We start from the raw sequence: 21,899 nt of genomic DNA on the forward strand, positions 1-21,899 counted from the left end.
ATTGTTTGAGAAAGTATTGGGATAATTTTTTGACATTGACAGTCACTTACTTTACACTGGGCTCACCCATCTGAATTCTATATATTATTTCCTGAAGAAAACAATTCAGTAAATATAAATGCAGTTAATTATCCTTCTTTTGCAGTTCCTCTACAATCATGAGCAAAAGATTATAGATACTGTGTTTTATTTTTATAGAAAACATAGGCAAGCCTTGCGCCTTCTTAGAAATTTTGTGACTTCCCATAAACTACTACATTCTCCACATTCCAATTTTTTCAGTCGTTAATTGTGACCAAGAGTGAATGGCTTGACAGGATTTCGCTCGGGGCACTCTAAGCCACATGTTCATCTGCCCATTCATTAAACTTCTTAGTATTAAGAGTGAAGGAAGACACTGGGCTAGCACTTGTCACCATTCCCTAGCTTGCCACGGTCTTTGGTCAGCTCATATTGCCTCTTCACTTCTGAGTTTGTTAGAGTTGCCAACTGAGGCAACTGACTTGCTAAGAGAGATGGGGAGATCAGGATGAATGCATATTAAATTTCATCAAACTCTTCCTGGTGTCATAAAGTTAGCAAATGGAATTATTTATGACATTAATCAGTGCATTTGTCCCTGCTCCCTCCTTTCATACTCATCTCCTGGAAAATGATTGAACAAATCTTACCATGTATAAGGGTCAAAGATGAATAGTTTATTTGCATCCACCTCATTGGTCCTCCCAATTATCCATTATGTAGGGTGAAGTTCATTCAAGTTTTCCAGGCTCAGAGACAAATAATTCCCCCAAATGCATGTGACCATCAAGTGTCAAACCTGGGTATTTGAACACTTCGAGTATGATTCTGGAGCCATAGCTTTTGCCACTTGACTATTCTTTCTTCCAAGGAAGAGCTATGGGATTAGAGACAGTTGGGAACACCGACCCAAATGAGGCAATATGGCCTGTCTCAGAGACGTGTAGCACATACTCACACTCAGCATTTGGTAGCCCCTCTTTTTTTCCTCCTCATTCTCTAGGTCTGGACTTTTCCTAAGTTGTTATTTGGAAGACCAACACAGGGAAATTATAAAGGAAGGTGTAATTTTAAGTAATTTATGGAAAATGGCCACTACTCAGGGAAGGAAAGTAAATGGCATCCATTGAATGCTGGCATCCGTTGTTACCACATGTACCTACTGCTACAGGCATTGGCCCACTTTACAGATGAGGCATTAGCGTTCTTTAGGTTTACCCCCTTGCATTGTTTCTGATGCTTAAATACAGATATTGTCCCTCCTTTCCAGATGCCCTCTGCCTAGTGAGAATTCAGATATGAACATATGAATTACCATAGACGGGAATGAAAGTGATGAAAGAAATATATACTGAAAAATCTATTTACTGAAACTTTTGGTTCATTCATTCAAAAGCTTCCAGTAAAAATAATAGAAATAGTTTCATGAGATTCTTCTGAGTTCTAGAATTTTCCTTTGGAGAATAGGCCAGTTATGTTTTTGTTTGGAATTTAATTTATGGTAAGGTATTCAAAAGTCATTATTAATTTGAAGCTTATTCAAACAGTCGAAGAATGCCATAAAAATGATACTTTCTGTGGTCCTGGATAACTTCCTCCATAAAACCTCCATGGATGGCGCTGAACGCCTGACCATTTGCAGGATTAAGCAGGTATATCTTGAACAATTGTCTGTAGTCAGAGGCAGTAAAATCAAAGCTATGACGTTTTTATCCCATCAGGCTGTTCCAGATACTAGTTCCACCTTTTGACAGGATGCCAAGCAGTTGACCATTAAAACAACGTATCTGGCACCACGATATCTGGTTTTTGAAAAACTCATTCCAATAAAACAAAATAACATTGCACTTCAGTTTTCAATTGCTTTTCTTTTTTGATTGGCTTTGAACAGACACGTATTTGATTCACAGGATGCACTTAAGTTTAATGTTCCCATAACCACAGACAAAATTTTGTGCTATTTTAAATAAGTTTTAATAGAAAGCATGGATGATAGTAAGAAACATAGTAAAACCTAGTGACTTCCTGATACATCTATAAACTGTGAGCTATTTTGGGAAAATGTAAAAACAATGCACAAAGAGACCCCACCCCCAAATCAAGTCCCAAATAATCTTGAATCAAATATAATTAGAAGGAGGAGTTGAAACAAACAACAAAAAAAGCAAATTCTGTGACCAAAGAAATATTGATACTATTCTCAAATGTTAATGAAATGCAAATCTGTGAAGATGAACAATGTCCCTTTGAAATGACACTATCAATTTTAGCAGACAGTGCAAGTAGTAATCTAATTGATGACCATAAGGAAGATTTCACAGTATTATGAAACTAAATGTATGCATTTTACAAGGAAGAAAATGAGTACAAGAGAAGCTAATTCTACTCATAAATAATATTACAAAGTTCCTTTTTAAATAAAGAAATGTTTTGTTGTATCTGCTATGTCTTAGAAAGACATGTTATAATGCTTTTTTCCTCAGTTTCCACAGAGTAGAAACTCATGCTTTCCCTTGCTCCCAAAGCAAGAAAACAAGCCCATTCTTTCCATTGGCATTCCAATTCACTATTCCCCCCCACAACATATCACCTCTTTTACTATATCCAGATTGAGGGTTTTGAAAATGTAAACCAGTCCTCCTGTCTTAGAAACATACATAAGAAGTCTTTCTTTAAAAAAAAAAATAATAAAAAAAAATAAGTAAACTTTTTTCATATTGGGATCTAGGGCACTGTAAGAAAGGTATTCCAATTGATGGCAGAAAGCCATTATGAGGAAACAAACTGTATATAAGCATGGGGACACAGCCTTTGTAGCTCTGAAATAACTTACACAAAGAACTCATATATAAATTTGGCTCACCTCAGCAATGCTTTTTCTTTAAATTACACAGAAATCTGAAATGCATTGGGTGTATGTAAGGGCAAACTGTGGCCCTGAGTAAAAATGTGTATTTAAAAGGGGAAATGTGGAAGTAATTATTACCTTGATGTATTTACCAGAATGCACAGAATGTATTCAGCATGTCTCGCTTGGGCATTGAGGGTTTCGCAGAACACCTATGACTCTAAAACTCCAGCATTTGGCATCATGTGATCCGGGAGTTAGTGATAAACTACCTTTACCCAGGCACTGTTGTCTTGGAAAGCCTCAAGGAGCCAGGCTGCTGAGAAGAACTGAAATCATTATTTGAAATGAATGAGTCAGTCTTCTCTGGTTCAAAATGAACAGTGTTGCAGGCAGGCACTTTCGAGAAATAAACAGGAACTTTTGTTTCCTTCCACATGGAGACTAAAAAAGCCAGGCGAAGCAAAGTGTGCTAAGTAATGGCAAAAAATTCTAGTTGGATTTCATGATTACTGTTGGGTCTTTAAATTGTACCTCTAAACCAAACATTCATATTTCCTGCAAACCAGACTTAAAAGGAGGCTCTGGCCAGTATTAAGAAGTGTCCATATGCCCAAGAGTGGGGAGTATGTGTATGTACCCATGGGTTCCAATGCGCTGGCTACGGTAGATATGCTGTGCAGAGTAACCTGAAGTGGGGAAAGTGTACAGTGGGAATCCAAGCCAAAGACCTTGAGGAAATGTCCAAAGTAGAAAGCTGATGAAACCATAGGAAAGTCCCTAATTTAGAGATGCAGAGACAGCTACAAGTGGGGCCCTGGGAAAGAAGCCACACTGAAGTAGACAGACCATAAACAACATGGAGTGTCCCCTCTGATTTCAGCACAAACCAGTGAGCATTTAGGGTTTATTTTAATGGGACTACAAGTGCCTGATCCATGAATATATAGAGCCAGCCAAATAGAACAGGATCATGAGATCTAAATGTTTGCATTTGTCTTGGCTTCTGGAATGGTAGATAATAACAATTGCCTTTTTACAGCAAAGTTCCAGGACACATTGCTACTCCTCCTGTTCCTCTGTGATCACACCTCACAGACTCTGTAAGTGAATTTGAGATTAACGGATACAAATAAAATGCTGAGCTTCTGAAGTGAGGGAGTTTTCAGGTTATATAGAACCTTCAAATACCATACCTAGCAGAAGGGAGCAAGACTTAGTTCAGTCTAGGAAAGTACATAGCCGTTTTCTGCTGAGGACAAATGTTGGAAAGGCCATCCTAGGTAAAGAAGAAACACCATGTGTAAACAAACCAGTGTACCTAAGGAACTAGAGTGATTTATTATGGATGGACCACAGATTATTGGCAGGGAGTGGCAAAAGGCATGGTTAGAAATGTTCAGGCTAAGGCCAGATTCTAAAGGAACTAGCTAACCCATGTTATGGAATTTTAGCTTTATCTTGTAGGCCATGATGAGTGATTAATACTACTAATGGGATGATGGGGATGGGGTCAGGGATCACATGTTTCAGTGTATACTCCAGAAATCTACCTCTGGCAACAAGATGAATAGTTTGGAATGAGCAAACCTAGTGGTAAGGGAAATCAGTTAGAAAGTGTTGCAATCGTTCAGTGAACAAAATAATGGATATTATGGAATAAGCAGCAACAGAACAACTGAGATAGTGGACTCAAGAATATTCAGGAGAAAATGTGGCAGTACTTATAGAAATGGACCATCAGGGCCAGTGGGGTTGTTTGGTAGTATGGAATACAGGAGAAAAAGCAGATGTGTCATGGAGGAGGGAACAAAAGAGACAAGTTTCATTTTGAAAATGACGTGTCTGTGTGGCACATCTGGGTGCATTTGCTTGGGATCAGATGGAATTACTGCTTTTAGAATTAAATTCTATTATTCAGTTCACTTTTTGTTGCAAGTGACACAAGCCCAACTCTAACTAGTTTAAACCAAATGAACGGATTTATTAGCTTTTTCAAGGGACACAGCTGGATTCAGAGATCTAAACATTATTCTTAGGACTTTGTCTCTTATTTCTCCTTGCTTCTGTTTGGCTTCAATTTCAGTGGCTCCTTTCAGGAGGCAGTAAGATGAATACGGACAGCTCTACCCTTACGCACTCTCGATTCCTGAGGAAAAGAACATGCTCTTCCTATTGTCTATGTCAGAATTTCTGGATTCTGATTAGCCTGATTTGTCTTGCACCAATCCCGTTCCCAGGGCATGAAATACTTGGATTGTCCAAGCCAGGGTCACGTTCCCAACCTGGAGGCCAGGTTCCAGGTAAGGCACCCTGTCTGACCATCCCCAAAGAACCGCATGCGATTGAGAGAGGTGCATCTGAGTGGCAAATAATACACCTCTAGTGGAATGGCAATGAGACAACTAGACGTTTCTCCTGCAGTTGACTGTCAAGACTCTGGCAAGCAGTGAAGGTGACTTTAAAACATGTGAACAAGATAAATCTCTTCCAAGTTAGCCCTGCCTTAAAAGGCTCCAGAGCTTGGCCCGCACTATAAGGAGAACCAAAACAGATCTCTAACACTAAAATTCAAGGACTTTTTAAGTTTCTTTTTGACCTTCCTAGGAAGGTTTTTAAAAGTTTGGTAACCAATTGGACAAACAAACAGAATTCCTTGGGAAGAATGTTTGGAACCAAACCACACCCCACACCCACTAAAACCCCCTCCCTCTGTCACCACACACACACGCACACACACACACGATGCAAGGCTGAGAGAAACCAGTGTAAGTGTTTGGGGAGTGGGGGTGGACACAGGAGAGAAGAAGATCACAGTTCCTGGCCTGGAAGCCTGGGAAAGGAGCTGCTTTTGTTTAAGGCAGCTGCCTCCAATCACCCCAAAAGGTGTTTAGTCAGATTGGATTCTCCAAATAACTGAATTCCATCCCTCCCCCTGCTGGGGCTGTGTAGCTTTTGGAAGTGATTAGAACTGCCTGGAAACCCTGAGTTGGAAAGGTAAGCAGAATGGGGAGCTTGACTCAGTCAGTCCCATTCTGGGCTTGGGCAGATCCAGTGACTGCCCTGGCATCCTGGGCGCCAGACCGTCCTCTGCCTTGCTCTGTGCCAGCAGATCCAGGTGGTTTCTTGGGTTCACAGGGAGCTTTGCAGCCTGGGGAGAGCAATACCCCTTGAATCTCAGCTGCAGTGTGAGTGCAGGACTAGGCTTCAAACAGTATAGTGCATGGCCATGACTATAGCCTGAAGGACAATTTTAAAATATTCAGACCTGTAGGATGTGGGCCTTGGCCTTGGACCCTGCAAATTTTAGGGGCAAACGTGTCTCTAGCACTGTCAATTCAAGGCCTTTTATAGTGTAAGAAACACATACTTAAAATAAATCTAATTTCGATCATGGTGCAAAGAGAAATGTCTCTTTCCCAAAAGATGGTTTACTATTACTGAAGAAACATACTTTCAATTTCACTGGATTTGCCTTTTAATTAAGTAGGTTTGCCATTAAGAGTCATATAGGATAGGGGCACCTGGATGGCTCATTCAGTTAAGTGTTTGACTCTTGGTTTCAGCTCAGGTAATGAGATTGAGCCCTGCATCAGGCTCCACACTGGGCATGAGGCCTGCTTAAGATTCTCTCTCTGTCTCTCTCTCTCTCTCTCAGAAAGAAAGAAAGAAAGAAAGAAAGAAAGAAAGAAAGAAAGAAAGAAAGAAAAGAAAAGAAAAGAAAAGAAAAGAAAAGAAAAGAAAAGAAAAGAATCACATAGGATAATCCACCATGAGGAATACTTACAAATTGACTTATATTCTATTTGGTTTGACTTAAAAAGTATTTTATTAATTAATTATTTAATTTTACTCACTAGATTACTGGGTTATTAAAAAAGGATAAAAAAAAAAAAAAAAAAAAAAACCCAGTGAAGAATTATACAGGGCCAGGCCCCCAACAAAGGAGCTTCTGTCCACACGGAGTTTGGGGCCTGGCCAGTGGCACATGGCAGCGTTCTGGTTCGCCAACCTGGAAACTCCCAAATCCCATACTACTGGGATTTTTACAGAGGTCTTCTCAGGTAGGAATGATCAAGTTTTAACTCTGTTTTCAACTCCCGTCTCCTCTCTGGAGAATGGAAGGTGGAGGGCTGAGAATTCCAAGCTTCAAATTATGACTTGTCTTTCTGGTGACCGGCTCCCATCCAGGAGGCATCCAGAAGCCCACGCGGGGTCACCTCAAGAGAACAACAGATACTCCTTGTGCTCTTATTGCTGAGGACCTTAATGAGTATGTTAAAGGTATATATTTATGTTTTATTTTTATAATTTCTTTTGATATTTTTATGGGTTGAAATGGAGTTTTCAAGAATTTGTGTGAGATTTGGAATATTTCATTTACAGGGAAATTTGTCAGATTTCACCTATAGGTCAATCCTATGAACGATGATCGAGTAGGAACAAATTACATTCTTGCTGGGGTCACCTTCCAGTCACTTTTGAGAGTCACCTGTCAGAGTGCTTTTTGTAAGTGGTCACTTGCCTGCTCTGCCCATTAGCCAATTTGTGGCCCAGCGCAGAGCAGCCAGGAACTTTGCTACCTCACGAAGCTGATTTCCTGACACATTCCCCTCTGTTGCAGGATTCTGGACCATCTTCAAAGGCCTTTGCCTGGTTTTTGTCAAAGCTTGAAAATGTGAAGGGACAATAAATATGCAATCTGCTTTAATTTATAATGTTATTTTAATTCTAAAAAGTGTCCCCAGATACAGTAAATACAGTTGGTGCTAGACTGATGGATAATAGAATAATTCTGCAAATAAAATACAGAAGAATAGGTTCCTTTAAGATAATGTATTTTGACTGGTGTTAGCTTCTAATATGGCAGATTGTGTTAGAGTTTTCAAAGCTGTTTGAAGTCTGTAGATGTTTTCAGTTTTAGTAACCTCAAAAACAGATGTTTAAAAAGTCTTATTGTGCGTTTGTACAAATGGTGTATAGGAAGAGTGTTTGCAGAACACAGATTACCTCAGCCCTGTCCTGTGAGTCTCTGTCTTCGGTTGTGTTTTTTATGGTCTGTGGTACATAAACTTTTTAGACAGTGGGAGGAGATAGTAGCTGAAATAAAATTAAATTTCTTACCATGGGAGAACTTTTATTACAACTTCCTCTGTGACTGAGCAGAACCCAGAAAGAATAGACAGTCTTTAGCCACAGAATGCTCTTGAGGCATTTCTGAGAAGTATATTTAATTTGTATAATCACTGGGTAAAAAAAAACTATTTCTGGTAAGTAGTCCACACATCTAAGTGCTGTCAAAACCACATAAAATTTGGGTTCAGATCAAACTATATTCTTACTAACTATGTATGCTCAAAGGAATTAGAACACCATCTATGAATTAGGGAATAATTACTGACCCAATAAGGATATTCTGAGGAAGAAGTAAAGTAAACGAGTCACGAAATCCACATATAATAGGTGATCAGCACTAATATGAACGTATGTCTGGCCATGACTTTTCACACTATTCCAGTTAATAGTACTTGACATCTGACACATGTACCCACTTCAAAAAAGCAACAGTTCATCTGAAGCTTTGCAGAGATGAAACATAATAAATGCAGTACAAATTTAATGCCATATAAATGTATTTTAACTCGTGTAAGCACTGGAAGTAATGACTATAAATACAGTATTTTCCCATTTTATTAAAATTTTTGTCTTTACCTCATGTTAATAAAATGTACATATTCATATATTAAAATCTGAATAGCTTTATTTCACTTGTTTGGAATTAAGATGCGGTTTTTCATTACTTTACCCCAATTACTTTATGCTGTATTATTAATCTTTCACAGCTTGTTTTTTGAATGTTTGTTTATTTTTGAGAGAGAGAGAGAGAAAGAGTGTCCATTTGGGGGGAAGGGGCAGAGAGAGGGAGACAGAGAATCCCAAGCAGGTGCCGCATTGTGAGTGCAGAGCCTGACAAAGGGCTCAATCCCACGAAACATGAGATCATGACCTGAGATGAAATCAAGAGTCAGAGGCTTAACTTGACTGAGCGCCCAGGCACACGGCACTTCTGACCACCTAAACATTTTCTTCCTTGGCTCTCCTTTAGCATCAAATCTAAAATGTTCCAAGATGAACCTCAAGTTTATTATCCGTCTTCAACTTCTACCCCCAAACAGCCATTCCTTTTGCTATTTCTGTTAATGGTGCCTTTTGTCCACGTCACCTAAACTTGAAATTTCCTCCCTTTCTTTTAACTTCTTATCCAAACCGCTAAATTATTAAAATATTAACTTGAAATCATTTTGCCATGTAATTTATATATATTATATATGTACATATATATAATAGCACATATATGTGTCTACATGTTAGAGCTTGCGTATATGTGTATATACACACACACTAGCTCTCTGTGTCCTATCATTTATATGTATGTACATATATACCTAACTAAATATATATATATATATACACATATATATCTGTATATGTAAAGAGCAAGTATTTTGTTGTTACTATATGAGATACAGAGAACCTTACATTACAGAAGTAATGTTTCATTTATTCTACTCTTCCAGTCATGAAGTTGATATTATGATTAGTTCCATTTTTCAGATAAGGAAAGAGTTTCTGGAACTTACTTAAGCTCAAACAAATAAGAAAGAAAAGGGTTGGGGTTTCAAATCCAGATCAGTATGACCCCAAAGCTTACATGGTCTTCTATATATTCCATCCCTCTGAATCACAATGTCACTTCTGTTCTTGAACCCGTATTAACCTCTATTACATTCTCTCCTTTCTGTACCGTGTGTTTTGCCCTCAATGCAATTTACAATTCATCACACAATTCATTCTCTTAAAACACAGTTCTATCTAGTCTTTCTTCTACTAAAAAATTGTGAATGGCTTCTTACTGCAAATTGCCTCTTTTACCTTTATGCCATCCCTCTATTAAGGTTCTCCAGAGAAACTGAACTAATAGGTGTGTATATCTAGAAACAAACTTATTTTAGGAAAGTGGCTCACGTAATTGTAGAGTTTGACAGATTCAATATCTGCCAAGTAGGCTGGCAGACTAGACACCCAGGGCTTAGCCAGTTTTACAGTTTAAGTGCAAAGGCTGTCAAGGTTGAAGACACATGAAAGAAGAATTGTTGCAGATGAAGTCCAAAGGCAGTCTGTTGCAGAACTCCCTCTTGCTGAGGGAGGTCAGCCTTTTGTTTAATTCATACCTTCAACTGACTGGATGAGGCCCACCCACATTATGGAGGACAGCCTACTTTACTCAAAATCAATCAATTTAAATGTAAATCTCTTTCAGAGTAATGTTTGACCAAATATCCAGGCACCTTGGCCCAGTCAAGTTGATACATAAGAGTAACCAATATGGAAACTATTCAACAGGTTCCTTATAATTTAGCAAAACTGGGCACTTATGGGTATCTCAAACCACCCTATTGTATCCTATCTTCTCCCTTTAATGGCACTATTACCTTCACTTGAACAGCTCACTCCTCTTGCAACTTACCACTCAATAAAAAAACAGGCTTAATGAATGAAGAGATAAATATAAGAAGAAAATGAAAAATGGCACTCGATATATTAAAGCTAGTATTTCCTGAAGTCATAAAAATAAGGCTTTCCATAAATGCTAACCCAGCCACCAGAGTTATTTGTTATACAAACAGTAACTCTGGAATTTTGCTTTTTCATCTGAAATGTAAAGTGATGAGGAACACAGCATCACTGGTCAGTAAAACTTTCTGTGATGATAAAGATACTGTGGCCTGTACTATCCAACATGGTAACCACTAGCCACATGTGGCTATTAAGCACTTGAAATGTAGTTAATTAAAATAGTTAATTAAATAGTTAATTAGTTTTACTAATGAATGCAATTTTCTCATTTCATTTAATTTTTGTTAATTCAAATTAATGTGGCTATATGTGGCCAGTGACTACTGCGAGCTGTGCATGACTCAACAATCTAGAGAGTCTCCTAATTTAATTCTTTTTAAAAATTCTGTCATAAGACTCATTCTATGAAGCCAGTATTACTTTGATTCCTAAACCAGACAGAGACCCAGTAAAAAAAGAGAACTACAGGCCAATATCCCTGATGAATATGGATGCCAAAATTCTCAATAAGATACTAGCAAATCGAATTCAACAGCATATAAAAAGAATTATTCACCATGATCAAGTGGGATTCATTCCTGGGATGCAGGGCTGGTTCAACATTCGCAAATCAATCAACGTGATACATCACATTAACAAAAAAAAAGAGAAAAACCATATGATCCTGTCAATCGATGCAGAAAAGGCCTTTGACAAAATCCAGCACCCTTTCTTAATAAAAACCCTTGAGAAAGTCGGGATAGAAGGAACATGCTTAAACATCATAAAAGCCATTTATGAAAAGCCCACAGCTAACATCATCCTCAACGGGGAAAAACTGAGAGCTTTTTCCCTGAGATCAGGAACACAACAGGGATGCCCACTCTCACCGCTATTGTTTAACATAGTGCTGGAAGTTCTAGCATCAGCAATCAGACAACAAAAGGAAATCAAAGGCATCCAAATTGGCAAAGATGAAGTCAAGCTTTCGCTTTTTGCAGATGACATGATATTATACATGGAAAATCCGATAGACTCCACCAAAAGTCTGCTAGAACTGATACATGAATTCAGCAAGGTTGCAGGATACAAAATCAATGTACAGAAATCAGTTGCATTCTTATACACTAACAATGAAGCAACAGAAAGACAAATAAAGAAACTGATCCCATTCATAATTGCACCAAGAAGCATAAAATACCTAGGAATCAATCTAACCAAAGATGTAAAGGATCTGTATGCTGAAAACTATAGAAAGCTTATGAAGGTAATTGAAGAAGATTTAAAGAAATGGAAAGACATTCCCTGCTCATGGATTGGAAGAATAAATATTGTCAAAATGTCAATACTACCCAAAGCTATCTACACATTCAATGCAATCCCAATCAAAATTGCACCAGCATTCTTCTCGAAACTAGAACAAGCAATCCTAAAATTCATATGGAACCACAAAAGGCCCCGAATAGCCAAAGTAATTTTGAAGAAGAAGACCAAAGCAGGAGGCATCACAATCCCAGACTTTAGCCTCTACTACAAAGCTGTCATCATCAAGACAGCATGGTATTGGCACAAAAACAGACACATAGACCAATGGAATAGAATAGAAACCCCAGAACTAGACCCACAAACGTATGGCCAACTCATCTTTGACAAAGCAGGAAAGAACATCCAATGGAAAAAAGACAGTCTCTTTAACAAATGGTGCTGGGAGAACTGGACAGCAACATGCAGAAGGTTGAAACTAGACCACTTTCTCACACCATTCACAAAAATAAACTCCAAATGGATAAAGGACCTGAATGTGAGACAGGAAACCATCAAAACCTTAGAGGAGAAAGCAGGAAAAGACCTCTCTGACCTCAGCCGTAGCAATCTCTTACTCGACACATCCCCAAAGGCAAGGGAATTAAAAGCAAAAGTGAATTCCTGGGACCTTATGAAGATAAAAAGCTTCTGCACAGCAAAGGAAACAACCAACAAAACTAAAAGGCAACCAACGGAATGGGAAAAGATATTTGCAAATGACATATCGGACAAAGGGCTAGTATCCAAAATCTGTAAAGAGCTCACCAAACTCCACACCTGAAAAGCAAATAACCCAGTGAAGAAATGGGCAGAAAACATGAATAGACACTTCTCTAAAGAAGACATCCGGATGGCCAACAGGCACATGAAAAGATGTTCAGCGTCGCTCCTTATCAGGGAAATACAAATCAAAACCACACTCAGGTATCACCTCACGCCAGTCAGAGTGGCCAAAATGAACAAATCAGGAGACTAGATGCTGGAGAGGATGTGGAGAAACGGGAACCCTCTTGCACTGTTGGTGGGAATGCAAATTGGTGCAGCCGCTCTGGAAAGCAGTGTGGAGGTTCCTCAGAAAATTAAAAATAGACCTACCCTATGACCCAGCAATAGCACTGCTAGGAATTTATCCAAGGGACACAGGAGTACTGATGCATAGGGGCACTTGTACCCCAATGTTCATAGCAGCACTCTCAACAATAGCCAAATTATGGCAAGAGCCTAAATGTCCATCAACTGATGAATGGATAAAGAAATTGTGGTTTATATACACAATGGAATACTACGTGGCAATGAGAAAAAATGAAATATGGCCTTTTGTAGCAACGTGGATGGAACTGGAGAGTGTGATGCTAAGTGAAATAAGCCATACAGAGAAAGACAGATACCATATGGTTTCACTTTTATGTGGATCCTGAGAAACTTAACAGGAACCCATGGGGGAGGGGAAGGAAAAAAAAAAAAAAAGAGGTTAGAGTGGGAGAGAGCCAAAGCATAAGAGACTGTTGAGAACTGAGAACAAACTAAGGGTTGATGGGGGGTGGGAGGGAGGAGAGGGTGGGTGATGGGTATTGAGGAGGGCACCTGTTGGGATGAGCACTGGGTGTTGTATGGAAACCAATTTGACGATAAATTTCATATATAAATAAAAAAAAATTTGATTGGCATGTTAAAAAAAATAAAAAAAATAAAAAAAAATAAAAATTCTGTCATAGTATTTAATTCTAACTGTGTAATCAGATAGGTTGGAAACTTAAATCTCCATAGAAATACTGTTAAATACAGATTATGAAACTGGCAATGGAATTTTCTGGAAAATAGCTCAATCTGTATTTGGTGTAAGATATTCCTATATGACAAAACTATTTAATAATAATGAGGAAAAATGCACACATTTCACTTTACAGTGTAAAGTGCTTCATACCTTAATTTCTATATTAGCAAAACAGAGCTAAAAATAAATATTTTATTGGTGTAATCATGAGCACCAAATGGAATAATACATGTTTTAATAGTTTTTAAGCATGTAGCAGATCCTCAATGTAGTGTTTTTCTCCCCGATAAATTTTTTAAGTTAATTTCAAAAATGTTTCCTATATAACCGTATGATAGTCTGAAGGGTAATCTTTGTTTTTATTTCTTGTTGACTTTGGTTTTGTTTCTTAAAAAAAAAAAAAATTAAGCCACAAAGAACAACAATAAAAAAACCACAGTGCCATATAAATCACAAGTCAAAGCAGGGCAGAGTTCAAACACTAAACAAAAGAAAAACATTCTTCACCTTGAAGGCCCTTTTTTTCCCAAGCCAGCAAGCTAAAGGATTTCTCCATCCCTGTTGGTGCTGGCAAGGACGCCACAGCCTATTTGTTTTCCTTCTCATCTCCCTTTGCTTTAAGTGCTCATTTCTAAGCCTTGCCACCGGAGATCCTGGCCCCCATCCTTTGAAAGAGACCCTATCATTTAGGAAAGGACTTGGGGAGGCCAGGTTGCCTAGCGGCTCCATGCCCCCTCAGGACTGCCAAATATGTGGGAGTAACTTCCTGCTCCTTAGGGGCTGTGCCCTGGCACCTTCATTGCCAACAGCTGTGTGGGGTCTATTCTCGCCAGGGGCCTCCCATGCATTGCTGAAACATTCTTGGAAAGCCGAGTTCCAAAGCTAAACAAACAGCACAGATAAAGTTTGCAACAATATGCATTGGCATTTTACAGCATGGTTATGAGGACCATTTAGGGAAAGTATAACACACCTACTAACATTCACGCTCTACAACAATATCGTCCCCAAGGATAGGAAACCTACATGTGTACTGGTACAGAATTCTCATTTGAAGCGGTCCTCCACAGAGATCCTTCTTTTAAAGGAGCCATCGAGTTTCCTGTTATTGTCTTTGCTTTTCTTTTTCGAATCTCCAGACTCAGAATATTACTGATGCCCCCCATTGGTGGAAGGACTCTCTCTTCACACCTCCTAGTATTCACAAGGCTTGTGAAAAATGAATTTTAGTGTAAAACTTGAAAAACATAATTTAACCATAATAATTAGTCAATAAATATTGCTTCAAGTAAGACTCATTGTCATAAAAGTGGTGCATTGAGGAGCAAGGTCATAAGCTGTTGGATAGGTCTCAGTTTACGCTTACATGTGCAAATATCTCTCTGTCAAGGGATAGAAAGTACGCCGCTTCCTTTAAGAATCTTTTCTAGTTTTCTAAGCCCTCTTACATTCAAGAAGCACATGCTCAATTCAGTGGCAACTTGAAAACGTGTGACAGATGTATAATAAAATACCGCACCTATGCTCACACTAAGGGCTCAGAAGGAAAATTAAATCTTTCTAAGTAGGAGAGTTCAGGCAGTCATTTTTTCCACACTTTCCTGTATGTGCTCCAAGCTCTGGAATGTACTGAGGAATGCATATTGAATGATTTGGTACAGATATTTTTCTTCAGTTTTTCTTCAGATTTTATTGCGTTCACAGGGAAATATGAAATCACTAGGTTATCTTATCCATAGGTTTATATAGAAATGAAATAATGTGTTTAATACTTAATGGATGTGTAAGAAGGAAAATGTTTTTCTCCCTGAAAAAAAATCAAATACAGTTAATACCAGTTATAATGCACCTTCCAAAACCTTACGTTTGGTTTAGGCTGCAGAGCTGAAAATCAAATCAAATCACATCTTCCTTCCCTATGGCAAGATACAGCAATGGTTCATTTATCAGGCATTGTTAAAAGATGAAGTGCTCCATGTAAAAGAAGTGCCCAGACATGAATTTTATTCCTTTATGTGTAAATTGAAAAGGAAACACACACACAAAAACACACTAAATATATATATTATATGTTGCCCTCCTATGCCATATGCCCAGAAAATAATTCAATCAATTTTGAAACTAAGCTCAGGCACTTATTAAATAACTTTGGTAAGTTAGTAAAACCCAGTTCAGCCATTTACTAGTTTTATAATTTTGGCAAATTAGTTAGCCTCTATTTTCTCATCTGTCAAGCAGAGATCATTATACCTATGTCACAGTTTGAATTAGCTAATCTATATAAAACACCTCATAAAATGTCCAACACATAGACCTACCCAGCATAACCTCTTGGCCAACCCTGTGGATTCTACACAGACTGTCTGGATTTGAATCTGTGTTTGTTACTGCCTAGCGAGCAAACTGGAGCCATGCTTTTAACTTACCCTCGCTGTACCTCAGTTTCCACATCTATAAAATGGAGATGATAATAATACATAAGGATATATAAGTAATACACATAAAGCCTTTAGAGCAGTGACTTACATATATAAGCAGGGTTCAATCACATTAACTATGATTAATGTTTTCTGAAGCATTTCTAAATGATCCAACTGTATATAATTTTGGCAGATGTGTGTGCGTGTGCATGTGTGCGGTGGGTGGTGTATTATTTTTCTCTGTTTACTTACTTTGATTCTCTCACTAATCTCTCCCTAAATATCAGCCATAAAATGTCCTCGGAAGTAGATCCATATCCATTTCCAAGCTTTGGCATTTTCTGTGTTTGTCAATTTGTTTTGTTTTTCCTTCCTGTTTTCATTGGAAAACATCATTCTCAGTCAAATACTGGGGGAAGACTAGGGTGGCTGAGGAAATGATAGGTCCCTTCAGAATCTGCCAACAGAATCTGTAGCAAAAGTGGTGACTTAGTAAGAAGTTGTTGTCACTCAAGCAAATAGTAAAAAGAAACTGTAGTAGCAAATAAAATGGGTGTTGTCAGTATATTAAATTCAGATTTTTACAAGAAGGGTCTCTGCCTCTGTGTACTCTTCTCCAAAAGCAAGGCTTTGAGGGGGAGAAGGGTCAGAGGATATGCCCACCTAATGTCCACATTCTCCCTTTCTGACTCATTCTTCTGGTGCCTGCCCATCGTTCCTCAGCCTACTTGCAGATTACTGTACTGAGATATACTTCTCTAGACCCAAGGGGTGGCAGTGGAGAAGCTCTGTGTTGAAATAAGAATAAAACTCGGATGCCTGTCCTGTCCACATTTATGTGCTTGGGGAAACCTCATGGTGGGTGGGAGACAGCCAGGCCTGAGATACATTGGAGGCCAGAGGGCAGCAGACTGGCTTCCCTACATTTCCACCTTTAAGTGTGAACTTTGAATCTGCATCCCTGCGTCATTGTAAAGTAGGTATATCAAGGTAGGAAGATATAACATGTTTAAATAATAGCTTACATGTTTGATTTAGAAGTTTAAAATATTAGACTATGGTATGTTGATCTCCATTTATACTCCTGTTTCAGTCTTCATAAATAAGAGGAGGCCTGTCTAAATTTTCCAACTGGGATGCTTCTTAATATTTGAAGATTTGAAACTTGGAGACACAGGGCATAGTTTCACTATGGCTTATAGTTGAAATTAAAAATATGGAAAGACACAGATATGTGAGGCAAGATAGACCTCAAACCATAATGAAATCCTACTAAATACTTAACAGAATGGTTAATACTAAAAGGACTGACGACATCAAATGTTGATGGAGATGTGGATAAACTCATTTTTAGTGAGAACGCGAAACAGTATGAGCCCTTTCTATAAAGGTCTAATGGTTTCTTATAACACTAAACATGTATCTACCTATGACCTAGCAATTCTACTCCAATATATTTAGCCAAGAAAAAATTTTTAAATATGTTCACAACACGCTTTTTGTAGTAGTTAAGAACTGGAGATGATCCAAATGTTCGTAAATAGAAGACTGAATGAAACTCTGATATATCCATATAATGAAATATTACTACACCAGAATAGAATACAAAATAATGAATTTCTGATTAAAAAATATGGAAGAATTATAAAAAAAAAACATGCTGCTAAGTGAAAGAAGCTTTAGACACACCCAAAAAAGAATATATATTGTATAATTCAATTTATACAAATTTGAGAGCAGATAAAACTAATCTGTGTTTAAAAGGATCTGAAAATTAACTGCCTCTGGGGGGATGGTGGTGGAGAACAAGAGGGAAGGAAATGATAAAACGTTGTCGATGAAGGTAAAGGGCATGTACAGGCTTGTGTAGAAGGATAGACTTCTTGGAGAACAGGGAGCAGAAATTCCTGGAGCTAGGGATGTTTCTCATAGTGAGAAGCTGGCCAAGATTTGGAATTCTATCAGTAGCAAGAATTCCCAAGATACTTTTTTTCCAGGGAAGTGGCAGAATATCAGAGTAGAATTGTTTGGTGCAACTAGAAAGGTCCTACCTTAAGCACCAGGTCTGGGGACCATGGCAAGTATCCTAGGGTCCCCACCTTGCACAGGAGCAGCCTTCTTCAAGCAATCAGTTGGCCTTAAATAATGAGTAAATCAGAAGGGACACATATGGATTAAAGACCAGAAAGGACTCCCCGAATGGGCTAACTTTTGTGAGGTCCTGGGGTTTTCACGTGATTCGGAAAGGGTAAACAAATTGTCTGTGACTGAATTTTATACGGTACTGGAAAGTGAGGTCTCAGTCAGAATAGAAAAATTAAGTCATGTTCTGGGTCTTCTACTTCAAGTTTATGTTTAAAAGTTTAGCTCTCTTTCAGAGGGATTAGGCTTATGTGTGTGGCCCGGAAGGCGAAAACCATGATAAATGCATGGAAGTTTTACAGAAGTCAGTGTCAGCTCAATATAAAGAATATTTCCTTTGGGAGCTATAAAACCAGAAGGGGTAATGTGTTCATCAGCTAATAATACATGTTCTGGTTCACTTAAAATTTGATATTCTCTTTGCAAATTAATAAATGCTATTCTAAGACATTAACACAAAAATAAAAAACAGAGTAGGCTGCTGTTGTAAACTTATCTAAACTGATTTAGTCTTTCAGAATTATTGGGTTCCTCTATTGTGAAAATAATTTAGCAATATATACACGTGTCAAATCATCACATTGTGTACCTTAAACTTACACAATTTTATATGTCAATTATATCCCAATAAAGCTGGAAAAAAATAATTATTGGATTCCTTTTGTGTCTGTAGCCTCCAGTACCTTGCCACTATTTGCTGTTTTATGACACAAGCAAGTCTCAGGCTAAATGCCACCAACATATATTTATTAGCAAGTATATACAGGTCAGGAATTCCACTTGCAAACTGGATAGAGTTTCTTTGTTCTTTTGGGTACTCCTACAATTAAACAAAAGAGTCCTGTGAGGCAAATGTGACAATATTCCAGTAGCAAAATTGTGTTTGTCTGCTAATCAAAATGAGGGGTGTAACCCTAGGCACAGGAAACAATTTTGAGAAGTTGAACTAACCAAGATTTTTATACCTCAGTCAACCCAAAGCAGAAGTGATCAGTCCATATTATCTTTTTTTAATTTATTTTTTTAATATGAAATTTATTGTCAAATTGGTTTCCATACAACACCCAGTGCTCATCCCAACAGGTGCCCTCCTCAATACCCATCACCCACCCTCCCCTCCCTCCCACCCTCCATCAACCCTCAGTTTGTTCTCAGTTTTTAAGGATCTCTGATGGTTTGGCTCCCTCCCTCTCTTTTTTTTTTTCTCCTTCCCCTCCCTCATGGTCTTCGGTTAAGTTTCTCAGGATCCACATAGGAGTGAAAACATATGGTATCTGTCTTTCTTTCTATGACTTATTTCACTTAGCATAACACTCTCCAGTTCCATCCACGTTGCTGCAAAAGGCCATATTTCATTCTTTCTCATTGCCAAGTAGTATTCCATTGTGTATATAAACCACAATTTCTTTATCCATTCATCAGTGGATGGACATTTAGGCTCTTGCCATAATTTGGCTATTGTTGAGGGTGCTGCTATAAACATTGGGGTACAAGTGCCCCTATGCATCAGTACTCCTGTATCCCTTGGGTAAATTCCTAGCAGTGCTATTGCTGGGTCATAGGATAGGTCTATTTTTAATTTTCTGAGGAACCTCTACACTGTTTTCCAGAGATGCTGCACCAATTTGCATTCCCACCAACAGTGCAAGAGGGTTCCCATTTCTCCACATCCTCTCCAGCATCTATAGTCTCCTGATTTGTTCATTTTAGCCACTCTGACTGGCGTGAGGTGGTATCTGAGTGTGGTTTTGATTTGTATTTCCCTGATGAGGAGCGACGGAGACCATATTATCTTATACAGTGCTCATTTTGTCCCAGAAAAATATTCTAATTTTCTTAATGATAATTACAATACTATCCGATACTAAGCAGGGATCAAGACTCAGGATGATTGAATTGATTATGATCATCATTCTGCAATGGAGAATTCTGATGAGGACTTTCCAAGCAGTAGTTACCCATCCTTGGGGTGTGTAATTTTCAGTAAAATTCTTTACCTTAACTCATCATCCCTTGGGCACAGATTAAAACTAATATGCACATTTATATCACTTTATTTAAACTGAAGTATTCTCAGATAATTTATAGAAAATGTAACATCTCTTTCATAAAGCCATGAGTTCTCATTAATATAAGTGATCAGATGGAGGCTGTAAGATCAATTGTTAGGGTCTTTACTGTCGGAGAAAATTCCTTCAGTGATCCTTTGGATCCTCCTCTCATTTAAAATTATCATCATTATTATTTTTTTTTTTACCTCAGATATCTAATTAGTGATGAAACTTGGAATGGAAACTGTTTCTCCTTTTGATCACCATCTCCTTTAGTCTGGCTGCTAGATTTAACAGGTTATTCAATATATTCATATTTCTAATCATTTCGATTAAGTCTTGTAATTCCCACACCCACTGATTTTCTTACTGAATATTATTTAAATCTTTCTTTATTATCATTTTCATTTTTGTTATTTTTATGATAACATTTAGAGTTTAAGTGTTTTACTCTGCAGACTAATTGCAAACCACATTTTAGATGAAAAATGAATAATAAATATGGTATTAACCTCCTCTAAAATGTTAAATAAAAATTACTCTCGACATTCATTAAACTTACAAGTGAAGCTTTCAGTTACTCCACAGCTCACTATTTATACAGTAATTTGGTATATTTGTAATCTGTCAGAAAGGCCATATAAAATATCAACATTTTCTTTTTCTACAGATTAAAAGCTATGAATTTTAATATGTTGAAATAAATTAAAAGGTTACAGTAGGTATATTCTGTTCTGTGAAGTTCAAAATGCAAACTTAAGCATAATTCTAAATATTAGGACATAATATAAAATAAACGTTAGGACTGAATGATATCTTTGGTGAAGTCACTATTTAAAAGCAATTAAGATTGCTCTAATTTTCACAGCGAAATTGAACCTATTTTATTAGATAAAAATATTATGCAGGAGAATCAGTCTTCTGATTATTCTAAGATAACTTTCCCGTTTCTTTACTGATAAACCTTTCTTCTTCCTGTCATCACTTCCAAGTTTCAAGGAATGTGAAAACCAACAAAAGGAACATACTGTTCTGTCGTGTCAGGCTTGGTGGTTTTATGGAAACTTGACAGGATCCCTCCTTCTCCTAGCTGTCCATATACTCTCAACAAGGACAGCTTAAAAAAAGGCCAAAACAAATGTTTCCTTTCTGGGGTTTTGAGGCCATTACTTCCAGTTGAGAAATAAAGGCACACATTTAGTGGCTTGGTCTGTTGCAATAAATACTATTCAATATTGGAAAATTTGAACAAGTGATGAATTACAAGTCTAAAAGTGTGGTGTTTTTTTTTTTTAATGAACATGCTGGTAGATTATTGATCAAGATGTCACCTTTAATTTTAGCATACCAAGTACTATGGAAAATGCATCCACATCACAATGTCATAAAGGGTTTCCAAAACAGTTGGCCTCCTACATTGTACTGCAGCAGTGAGTATAAACTAAAATTTCCTGGAGGACAGAGGCCTTGTGTTATTGATCATTATAACCTAGCCTCCCAGGGGCTGATTACTGAATGGGGAAAACCAACAGTGCCTTAAGATGGCAACTGTTTTGTATAGATATAGTGAAATAAGAACGGGAATGATTAGTGGTCAGAAACCTGAGACTCTCCTTCTAATCCTATGTCCATGAGCAAGCCTCATTCTCCTCATTTTTTCTTAATTTAATTTTTTTTAATTTATTTTGAGAAAGAGAGAGAGAGAGAGAGCACAAGCAGAG

General features: G+C 37.8%; 1 long non-coding RNA gene across 3 annotated transcripts in view; it reads left to right on the forward strand.

The window, feature by feature from the left end:
- Positions 1-21,899, forward strand: part of LOC147583228 (uncharacterized) — a 264,338-nt gene that overhangs the window by 178,425 nt on the left and 64,014 nt on the right. For all 3 annotated transcript variants that reach the window (XR_015246510.1, XR_015246514.1, XR_015246516.1), the window contains 2 exons: positions 4,956-5,172; positions 6,730-6,933. This is a non-coding gene — a long non-coding RNA (uncharacterized LOC147583228). The remainder of the gene's footprint in view (positions 1-4,955; positions 5,173-6,729; positions 6,934-21,899) is intronic.

This window comes from Puma concolor, chromosome A2 (assembly GCF_028749965.1).
Source record: "Puma concolor isolate L17-30 chromosome A2, mPumCon1.1.hap2, whole genome shotgun sequence".
In the NCBI taxonomy this organism is placed as follows: Eukaryota; Metazoa; Chordata; class Mammalia; order Carnivora; family Felidae; genus Puma; species Puma concolor.